Source organism: Mytilus edulis, chromosome 2 (assembly GCF_963676685.1).
Source record: "Mytilus edulis chromosome 2, xbMytEdul2.2, whole genome shotgun sequence".
Classification (NCBI taxonomy): Eukaryota; Metazoa; Mollusca; class Bivalvia; order Mytilida; family Mytilidae; genus Mytilus; species Mytilus edulis.
In genome coordinates, this window is record NC_092345.1 from 56,271,582 (window position 1) to 56,284,224 (window position 12,643).

The window sequence follows — 12,643 nt, forward strand, 5'->3', positions numbered from 1 at the left end:
GAATGGTTCATCTCAAAATGGTTAATCGGTTTAATAAAATATTTGCTCACTAATATGAATGAAATTGTGCTGATACGTTTTTCAAATTTAGCCTTTTTAACTTCGTAGATGCACCACGCGATCACAAATTGAAGAAGAAATGCATGTTTTAAATTTGAAATTAAAGGTTTGAATTTGTTGATATTTTAAAAGAAAAACAACCATTATATCTCCATAAACCACAAGAAACTGATGACCACAGTTGTATTTATAATAATTAGATGGTTTATTGGTTTTACGAGGTTTCTACAGCCTAAGGGCTACGAGCGCTACTCGATCAACAAAGAACAAGTTAGACATTATATATTAAAGAGACAGACATTGCATTTAACGTTATAATACATTACTAATTCAGTTACAGCAAATAATGTTTAAAATTGTAATTTACGACAATTGCAAGGGCTATTTATTTCAAATACAAACAGAAGAATAAAAGGAGGTTCCATTTTATGTGCTTACTACATGTATATGGTAGTGGTAATTGGTAATTCTTGAAAGCGTTGTTTAATCTTTATTAAAAAGTTTCCGCATTAAAAATCGCACCACCTATTCTTTCGTCAGTCGAGTTACAAAATGTTTATACTAACTTCAATGGTAGAAGTAACATATGTGGTAGCAAATAATATGTCGTATATTGAATGTGCTAGCATGTACATTGTTAATTATTTGGTTGTATAATTAAAAGTAAAATCTCAAAAATACTGAGCTCAGAGGAAAATTCAAAACGAAATGTCCCTATAATCAAATTTCAAAAATCAAAAGCGCAAACACATCAAACGAATTCGAATAGATAACGACTGTCATATTCTGAGATTTACAGGCATTGTCTTATAAAACATGTAGAAGATGGTGGGTTTTTTTTATTTTTAACTGCATGCTTTAGTTTCAGCGTTGTTTTTTTAAAATTGAAAACCTGCGTGATTTAAAAAAATGAATTTACAGGCAACGTTATATTCATGTAATTTATATAATGGTATAGTCAAATTTGCAAATGTTTTAATATGTTCCATGAAGGTGAAAAGAGGATAAGAAATGCTAAATGGTTTAATTACAGTGTAGAGTTTATGTAATGATGTATTTTTCTTTGGATTTTAGCGGAAAACACAAATGCTATGGGAAAGGCGTATAAATAAAAGAATACTAATGAATACTTATAATAATGCAACATTTGATAATTTTGTAATAAAGCTGTCAACCCTGACCCCATATAACATTAAACGATATTAATATATGATTATCAAATAGTCGTTATATGGTCGTAATGTATGTTTTTATGTATATATACGATCGTCATCATTTCAAGGGGTCAGTGAGAGGAGGTACATCATTTCTGAACGCGATGACTATATATCCCATTTCAATTTGCAATTGGCCACTTAAGTTATTGAAAAATTATATGAATTTCGAAGTCCTTACGAAATTAAAAAAGCAATGTAATAATGTTTTATAGAGATTGAACTACTGTTGTAAAGCCTGTAACAGCAGTTAATTATATCATTTTCGATTCGCATTTCGACAGATTGTCTGTTATTTGTTCACCGTCCAGTGGAAGATATTTTCTACTTTCTTAAAGAAGATAAACAAGAGCAAAAACTGGTCTTTAAAAATCTATTGAACAATGATATGTCATTCATAATTATTTTTTTCTACCGCATCGTCGCACTCGAACCAACAATACCACATGTTGGCAATAAACCTACCTTATGTTGTTGTTGTTGTGTGGGGTGGTGGGGGTGGGGTCTCGTGTTACTCAGTCTTTATTTTATTATGATATGTTCTGTAGATTCTTGTTTGTCTTTTTGTCATTTTGTTGTTCCTTTGGAATCTTCTGCCTCATTTTGAATATCTTCAGTTCGTAAAACACAATAATTGACAAAAAAGTAACTTTGGTGTAATATGTATACCAATAGTGACTTAGTTTTACATGTACATTGGATATTGTATATAAAAATAATCTTGAAAATTAAATTTGAAGCAATATTCGTGACAGATGTTGTTGAAAAAGCACAACCATCATACTCTGTTAGAATATACTCAGCAGCAAAGGGGAAGCCATTTTTTTTTTTTTAATTTTCATTGCTAGAAAAAGATACATATTACGGTGGAAAGAAATGCCATACATGTTAAGAATTAACCCAGATGTGTCGATATGACAACACCATGTGACAAAATACGATGTCGATATCGACATTTTCAATTCGATATTGACGAAGGCTACTTCAAACGAATACAAATCAAGCTAAATATCAAGGTTAGACCGAATATAAAACTGTAATAGTGTGAGATGATAACTGAACTGTCCATTATTTCATTGTCTATAAATAACTTTATGTAAATTAAATTATCTCATTTTTACTGTTATTGAAGAGGCACTGAAGATTGATTATAGAAAACAGGCGAACAATTTTATTTTCTGTTGTATGAAAATTCAGTTTTTTTATTGTGATTTGTTTTCTAGTTGCTTTTATGTGCCATATGCCTGTTCAAATTTTCAAATGTGCAGTATGCCCGTAGAAATATTCAGATGTGTAGTATGCCTGTACAAATATTCAAATGTTCAGTAGAAATACTCAGATGTGCAGTATGCCTATACAAATATTTAAATGTGCAGTATATATGCAGAAATATACAACTAGAAAATTCGAAATTTGGTATGTTTATATAGGAATAAGTAATTCCCAATAATTTAAAAATTGTGTATAAATTTACGAAAGAGAGGCGTAATATACCAGACGAACATATAATTCGAAAATAAACTGACAACGGCCATACCTAAAATTGAACAAAGACCAATAGATAAACACTAGCATATCAAAAATCATCATTAAACCTGAAAGTAAAATGAAAAAAAACATTCACTGGGGTAAAGCTGATGACCGTAACTGCATTCACGGTCATCCCAAGATGTCGGATGAAAAATTAGGTCAGTTTCTGTATTGTCTGTTTAAGTGTTTCTATATCATTTTCTTTACAAATCATACATTGAAACGATGTAAATTTATAAAAGAATCACTCGAAAATCACTAATTACTTCCGAGAAATGTGCATGAAACGGGAAATTCGATTTGAAAAAATCGTTAAGATGACCGTAAATCATAATCAAAATATTTTCAAGATGACCGTAACATAAAACAAGGATGACCGTGATTGGTAAAAAGATGACCGTAACTTGTAAAGGATGACCGTAATTTGTAAAGACTGACTGTAATTTATATAGGACGACCGTAACTTTTATAGGATGAACATCAATTCTAAGAAATATCCGTATTGTATTCAAAGCTTTTTTGTTGAGTTTGTCGATCTCAATAGGGGCACGGTTAGCGGATATAAATATGTTTCATAAATTTCTTTTTTTAAACTATAATATAATTGGCCATATTTAGGATTTATAACAAGATAGTAAATTGCATATTTCTCGTAAACAATGAAATGTTTATTGATATCGACGTTAAAATTTTAACACAAATTGACAGCGATACGACGAAAACTTGAAGAAACATGAATGTGTCCCTAGTACACGGATGCCTCATCTACACTATCATTTTCTATGTTTAGTGGACTATGAACATGGGATAAAACTGTAATTTGGCATTAGAATTAAAAAGATCATACTATAGGGAAAATGTGTACTAAGTTTCAATTTTATTTAACTTGAAGCTGGACAAACAAACAGACGAACGGACGAACGTACGCACAGACCAGAAAAACATAATGCCAATAAATGGAGCATTAAAAACATTAATAATACATACGAATATTTGGTAATCGAGCCCATGTGTATGGTTCAAGAGGAAGCAGATTAAAATCTTAATTTGTCTTGGTATATGCAGGCGGAAACACTTTTGAAATAGAACAAAAGAATCGAAGCTCTGTGTGTATCGAGAAAGCGATAAATGTTAACTGTAATGTTTGATATAGTAACAAAATTCAAAAAAATTAATAGAAACAAATAAAACGACAATTTTCTTATTTTAAACACCATTTGCATAAGTTTTCAATGTATCTATTACATAGTAATGCAAAACAATAAGATATCAAGTCGACGACATGGTTCTTATCGGGGCTTTTTATAGCTGACTATGCGGTATGGGCTTTGCTCATTGTTGAAGGCCTTACGGTTACCTATAATTGTTAATGTTTGTGTCATTTGGGTCTTTTCTGGATAGTTTTCTAATTGGCAATAATACCACATCTTCTTTTTTATATATAGTATCTATAAGTTGGATGTAGAAAATGCATAACCTCCGATTTTTTTTTTATCACGGACGGAGAACATATCAATCTTATAGTTCAGAAATTTTCGTGTCTGCCCTTCCATTATGTGAATCAAGAAAAAATTCCACAAAACAGGTAACGATTGTATCGAAAAGAGAAAAATCGAGTGCACCTTTTTATGTTAGGGCATGTTTGGGTGTATATTTTGTCTTTAAAACGTACAAAGCAAGAGTATTTTATATAGCATCTCGCTTCAGATTCTATCATTATTATATATCAAAGCTACAGGTTGACTTTATAACGTAAAAAAATGACAGTACGAAAAGATGAAATATATGGGTCAAGTGAGATACTTATCTAATGAATTACAAAAACAGAGTAGGTGTGTTCGAATAGCTATTTTTTTTTTTCTAAAAGTACTTGACGACAGTCTTTTAATTTGGATGATGAAAATGGATATCTTCGAAAAAATATGATTTTCTTGTGTATGATAACTAGGGTTTATAATCTTCAACCACTAAAATTGTTTAGTCTGCCCTTCCGCGAAATATTTAATTAGAATTTTTTAAAATGCTTAAGAATTTTCAAAAATTCCATCTGACATCCGAACAGAAAATATTTTTAAGTTGAATCAATGCAGACAAGATCATTAACTAATGCTCATTAGCTAGTAGATACATTTGTCTTTTAAAATATAACTGACATATAATAATCGATCGTAATGGTGCTATGTGGATAAATTTATCAGTTTTCAAGAGCAAAATTGGCAGAGCGTCATCCCTACAATGGCTTCCATTTCTACGATTGTGAGCATGAACTGGCGTAATGGGGAGATAATTTTGAAGAAGTAGAATCCTGACTGTATGAATGACATTTCTGTATACATTGTATATACAAATTGACAACGTTCCGCCTTGTGATACGATTTTCGTACAATACTATTTTAAGGATCTACTTTGCTGGAGCTCACCTTCACTAGTTTATTCGAATGATATTTTCAAAATATTTCTGTTATTTTATTTGCACGACAAAATGAAAGACGATAAATTATAATATCAATGGGTGTACATGCATTTTTTTTTTGGCATTTTCAAAAATGTGTATTTATTATATGTCATTAAAAGGAATCCCAGAAACAAAAAAAAATCTTATGTCGAGCAAGTGAACTGTGCACCGCATTTTTTTCATTATGCTTGTAAGGTGTCATTTTATCGCGCTTTTGTAGCATGTTTTCCCTTCCTGTTCATTTGCATGTCTTTTGGCAAATTCATTTTAAAAATTAAACACTCTACTGTAAAAAAGATACATATGGTAATCTTTGCATTTGAAGCACGACTTACTTTCTTCTACCTATAGGATAAAACTCTCATATTAATATGTGTATACCAACACGATTTATCATTTGATACAAAAAGATATTTATATAAATATGGATATTTCTTAGAATTGAGGGTCATCCTTTAAAACTTACGGTCATCATTTACAAATTACGGTCATCTTAAAAGCAGTTACGGTCAGCCTTGTTATGAATCGCTGATTCTGTTACGGTCATCTCGATTGTGATTTACGGTCATCTTGGCGATTATTTCAAATCGAATTTCCCGTTTCATGCACATTTCTCAGAAATAATTAGTGATTTCCGAGTGATTCTTTTATAAATTTACATCGTTTCAATGTATGATTTGTAAAGAAAATGATATAGAAACACTTTAACAGACAATACAGAAACTGACCTAATTTTTCATCCGACATCTTGGGATGACCGTGAATGCAGTCACGGTCATCAGCTTTACCCCAGTGAACATTGCAAGATCCTTTTTCTTGTCGTCTTTGCGAAAGTTATGCATATGGATTCGTCTTCATATGCGTGCATAAACAGATCGGCTAGTCGAGATACACAACCATTAAGCATCAAAAGACCAATTATTTCCTGAAATAACTATCCACCAATGCAAACTCAACGAAGAAAATAAAAAAAAAAAAAAAAAAAAACAAGTCCCGTACTTCGATGACAATATACCAGAGAGTGTGTGTGTGTGTGGTTTTTTTTTTTTTTTAAATCAAACAAACAATAGTACATTAAGAGTTCAAGAAACAGATTGTTGTTTATGCTGAACGTGGTGCACTTATATGAACTGTCATCAATGATCTCGAAAGACGTTTTAAATTAATTGATTTCTAGTTTAAACAGAATATTTTTTGCTCTGAATGTTGGTGACTGAAATATTTTATCATTTATTTTAAAAATTGCGTCGATTTTTACCTTGCAGAAGCTGTAAAGTACAGCCAAAAGTCCCATTTACGTACATAATATCCTTTTTCTTTGATTAATTGTAGGTCAATATGTACTTCTACTAAGGAAGGTTATATACTACACTGATATAAACAAACACTCCAATATATTGTAAACAAAATACTGGACTTACTTTTTCATCGGTATTTTGTTGAATTTGCATTGGTGGACAAATAGATGGTCTTCCAATGCTAAATAGTTCTGACCGACTTGTTTTTGTATACATACGAAGAAAAATTCATACAGAACCTGCAGAGTTCTTTATTTTTGCATTCAGATAAAATGATGCTGTTTTGTTCAAAATCAGCGAAGTCTTTTGGGAAACATCATTTGAAGTAGTCTATGTTATGGTTTGGGAAACTCCCTAAAAAACACAGTTTAAACATTTAAATGGCATCGCAGAGCTTCGTGTCCTGTAAAACAATTTATGAAAGTTTGTTTGAACTCTGTCCAGTTTAGTTTTTAAAGATTTATAGAGACACAAAGTGTGACGAAGACGACAAAGAGCAGATATGATCACTGTATCGCCATAGGTTTTCATGCATAATGAGGTCGAAAACAAATTAAAATTTAAAATAAATAGATTCTACAATAACGGTCGACCGGGATAAAGTATGAAAAATGTTGACTTCCTATGATAATTGGGCTATTTTTGATAGTATCACACAATGATTCACAGAGAACTGATGTAACCGTTCTTAAACGCAAATAATAGTTACTCACTCTACAAGGAACATTGGTTTTAATGTCCTTCTACTCAACTGGCGTAAATGTTGTTGAAATGGATTGCATAGAACAGTCAAACATATTTGTCATTTACTGATTTAAAATAAAAAAGAAACATAATATTGTTATCTTGAGAAAACAAAATGCTTAGATTTGAATTTTATTACAGAATAATTTTGTTAAAACTTTTTTTCTGCGACTATATTCTATTCTTTTTTACAAGAGGTGATGTGGAGATGAGTCATCAAAACTAAATAACCACACACACGCATAAAAAATTAATAATTACATGCGGTTTCAACAACAAACAACTGTCTACGCATACATAGCAGGCTCTAAATAGGCTATGTCTATACAAATGTGGTTCAGAGAAACCACCAATGACCTGTAAGCAACATAATATGAGAAAATATTAAGATAAACTGAATAGGGAATTGCATGCATATATGGTGGGATTACTTCTTTTTCAGTTTCAGGAAACCGCCAACGTACTCACACTCAATAAGATGTTGCTCCATAACTTGTACGCGCAGGCACATAGCTTTCTCCCGAAATTGGACATCTACTGAAAAATAAAACGTCCCTATTTCTTTCGGGACCTATATTTCGCAGTCTCTAGATGTAAACACATGAGTAAAACATATTTTTAAACGCCTCTGTGCTAGTGTTAGGACTTTTGAAATTTCATCTTCACATGTCCCTACAAGATAAAATTTTGTACTTATGATGATATCGTTTTATTTATAATACTTCTGTGCATTTTATGCACATTTCAGAATTCAGAATATAATACATAGAGAATAACAGTAATTTTCCCCAAAAACGATAGTTACACAATTATAGATCACTCCAACAGACAGACCATCCATGGGTGCAAAAAAGACAAACAACAACGAGCATATTGACAGTCTGGCCATGTAAGGTAAAATATTTGGAGAGGTTCAATAAATTTGATGTACATGCAAACATTCCCTTTTCCTTCCAAGCCCATTTCGGAAAAGCATATAAAAACTCACACACAGTCTAGCCAATAGATTGACCATTAACTTTGTTATACAAATAAATAAAATGACAAAACCATAAGAAAGCGGGATTTAATTCTAAAAAAAAGGATACAGTATACACAATTATTAATAGATATTCGGATAACTGTTACAGTATAATAGATGTAAAATGAATATTGTCAGTTTAATCTGATATTTCTTAATTTACACCAATCTTGAAATAAATACAAATTAAAAAAAAAACACTTTTGTATACATTTAATTCAAAAATTTCCAAAGTTAACTAAAATGAACGTAGATTTTTTTGTGTGAATTGGTTTGGTATTATTAGTAGGACGGAGAGATTAAATTTAGAAGTTTGATAATTTAATTTTTGTATTATAGGATACTTACATTTTTAGTAACATATTTTCATGTACATGTAAGATGGTAATCTTCTAAAGATTCGATGATAATCATTGAAACACAAAAGATATTAAACAGTTGTATAGTGAGGTTTGTGTGATTTCATAGCAAAAACGTTTTTTTAAAACTTCCGTAGTTCTTTCAGACTTTGTAATGATCTTTTTCTACATTTTCTACAATGTGTTCCATAAACCTGTTTTCATCATGTAATTTGTACGAAAGACACATTTCGTAATTATAATCAGTTTTCTGTATAACTTAAGCTTAATAACCTATCAAATTTAGTAACATATTGCATTTCAGTTGAAACACAAATGTTATACAATAGCAGAAACATGTTTTTTGTATTGCCAAAACTTCTAATTGAGATTTTGTAATTATCTTTTACTACATGTCCTACGATGTGTTCCATAAACCTATTTTTATTATATAATTGTTTTTAAAGACACATTCATAATAATCTGTTTTATGTGTTAATACATCATTTGAATACAAACGACCTGTTAATGTAAAAATTATACCACAGATTATTTCAAATTGTTCAAATTTAAAACGTTTTCATTCTGAAATTATTAAGCTGAATTAAATTATGATAACTTACAAAATCTGTATATACCATGCAGCCAATGAAAAATAATGTACATACACACTGATAGATTAATAAAAAAAAAAACTGCACCATTATAGGCCATGAATATCAAGAGGTGTATATAAAACCGAATGTTTAATCAACGAATGTCTGTCTACAATTTAAAAAAAAATAGTAGTCAAACAAATTGGAATTATCTCTTATAAATTGTTTTTTTTATAAAGCGCATACTAGGTCTCAGGGGCCGTGTCAATGAAAGTATCCTAGGATATGTCCTAAGATAGGTCTTAGGATAAAAATTATTATTTAGGATGGTCTTAGGACGTGTCTGAGACATGTCTTAGGATGTAAAACAAAGCTATCTTAGGACAGTCCTAACTACGATGGTCCTAGGACCACCCTAACACATTTATTTAATTGAAAAAATATGTAGGGAATTCAATGACATATATTTTATTGTATTTCACTATATGTACAAACTAAGGAAGAATGGATGACTCTTTTATGGAAAACAATGTATCATGCAAAATAAAAGTTTTAACGTAATACTAGTAGATACGTTATTATTCACGATAAAAAAAATATAGAATGAAATTCAAAACAGTGTGGCTGTGGCCATTGATTGACACATTAAATTCATCCATTGACTGGGCAATTTACGTGAACGTTTGTCTGTAACGATCACTGTTCACGACGTACCTACGATAAACATTTAAACTGTGGGGTCACCAAAGGTTTCTTAACGCCTTTAATTATAAAATAATTCGAAAAATTAATCAGGAATAACCTTTATGTTTTGATTTATATAATTGATATAAATCAAAACATCGTGTTATTTCTGATAAATTTTTCGAATTACTTTATTAAGGTGTTGAGAACCTTTGGTGACCCCATAGTTTAAGTGTCTTTAAAAAGTACACAGTGAGCAATGGTCGTTACATACAAACGTTCACCTAAATTGTCCCAGTCAATGGCTGAATTTAATGTGTCAATCAATGGCCACAGCCACACTGTTTTGAATTTCAACAAAAATAAAGAGTCACACAACTTTGTATATACAATATTGTTACTTTTACATTTAGGGTAGATGTCAATAAAATAAAGTCTATCACAGATCTGTCGTAAGTTTAGTTATCCATGTCTGCTGTCACGAAAAACGATAATGATGTTTAGCTTTTAAAATGGCATCTTCATGTGCAACAGAAAGGTTTTCAGGAAAGACATTACAAAATGTTTTTTTTTTATATTTGGTTTTAAAGTACTGTAAAGTTCTTGTAATTTCGGTGGATTTGGTCAAGGTTGTCACTGGAACTGAAACAGTCTACGATGTACGTTGGTTGCTGAACAAGTTCTTTATGTGCTATTTCCTTTATGATTAAGCTGAAAACTACTTCTTACAATTTCTAAAATATCCATGTGACAGTGCAGAAAGACAGCGGTTATTGAGGTTTCGAATGGTTATTTTAGATTCTTCAACTCTACATATGTATGGTTCATTGACTACTTTTCTACAAACGGTATGTAGGATAAAAAAATATGAATATTACCAAAAAGGTGTGGGGAAAACGTCGATAACAAAGAAACCCAAACAATATAAAAAATCAAAGACATTTTCTTGTCAACAAACGGGTTTTCAGCAAAGGTAATTGTTTCGACAATCTGTAAAGTTCTAAATTGCAATCTAGGAAAAAGTGTATCGAAAACCTACCATGTTAGCAAATTCTCTAAAGCAGAACTCATAAAGCAACATCAAAAACAATATATATAAGAATACCACTAGTTTTCTAACTAGGAACAGAGCGTTGCCAACTTGGTTTTCTCTTTGATTTTTTTCACGTATACGGTATTGGGTTTGGTAATTGTTGAAGGTCGTATGGTGCACTTTAGTTGTTTAAATTACCCTCCTTTGCTTTATATTGGAAAGTTCAACCCACATCTCCTTATTTCTATATTTTTTAGTTTTCAATCCTAGTGCATTAAACGTACATGATCAGTAAAATCATTCAAGTTATCTAAAATAGCGTGCAATGAAAATAATACAAAAAAAGCAATGACATATCGGTATAGTAAACATCAAAATGGAAGGACAAATAAAAGCATCACAATAACGTATCAAAGAATTATCACAACCTATGAAACATAGTTCAAAGTTCTCAACATGTTGATATCAAATCATACCATGTTACAAGTTTTGGCGTAAAAAGTTAGTGTAAATCCTACTTATTGATTTACTACATGAACTGTCACCAAGAAGGAGACAATATCAAGCAAAGCATATTCCACTCACTATGCAAGACAGTCTTGATTTGATGAAAGGCTATACTCTTGTATAACATATTTTCAATCTAATAACGCCTAGATGAATAATAAAATTGAATAAATGTCTTATGTTTTGGGATGAACAATGTAATCGTTAAATATCAAAACAGAAAATCTTTAAAATTGATCAACAAAAAGAAGCTGAATATTATGCAAGGCCTTTAAGGGGTTATACCTTGGTTCAGGGAGATGACTCTTTGAATCAGTTATGCGTTTGTAAAAGTAAAGTTTCGTCAATGTATGCTAAGCATCTACCTGAAACAAATTGAAAATAATCTATTCAGCAAAGAAGCTTAGAATTTATTTATGTAATTGGTTGACACAAACGTACTGATGATTTTAAGAGTTATTTCCCTTAACCTCCCTAATACCATGCTTTGTGGTAAGTGTTTGCATATTGTTGAAAACCGTACAGTATCTATATATTATTTAATTACTTGTACGTCATTTGGTCTTTGATTGAGAGTTGTCTCGATGGCAGTCATACTACATCAAATTTTATTTCCTTTTCAACTGACTTTTTTTAACAGAGTCATTTCATTAATTTAATCAGCTAATAATTATATTTGGAGTTTTCACATTTTTTTCTTAAAGAATACCTACATAAACCGATGCGAATAAAACTTTACATACAAGATATACCAGTCTATAATTTACTAAAACGATATTATAATCATTTTTTTTGCAAGATTGCAAAATACGTTGTCAGAGATTTATTGATTCACATTGCCTTTTAGACGTATATTAGAATCAGTTACATTTTTTGCATAATTGCTTTATATATTATTAAAAGTTATGACTTAATGACGTAATACTTGAATGATTTAGCAATACTGCAGCCATGATACTAGTTAACGATGACTTTTATGTACCGAAAGTATTCATTTATATATCTAGAAATATCGATAATTAGATGCGCTAATTTTTTTAATTAAATATGACATGAATAATAAGTCTGAAAGTTACATGGCATAGTGTTAGCGAAAGAATGTTTGTCCTTTTTTATTGGCTCCTCTGACCATCGTCGTTCGTCATAAATATGTTAAAATATAC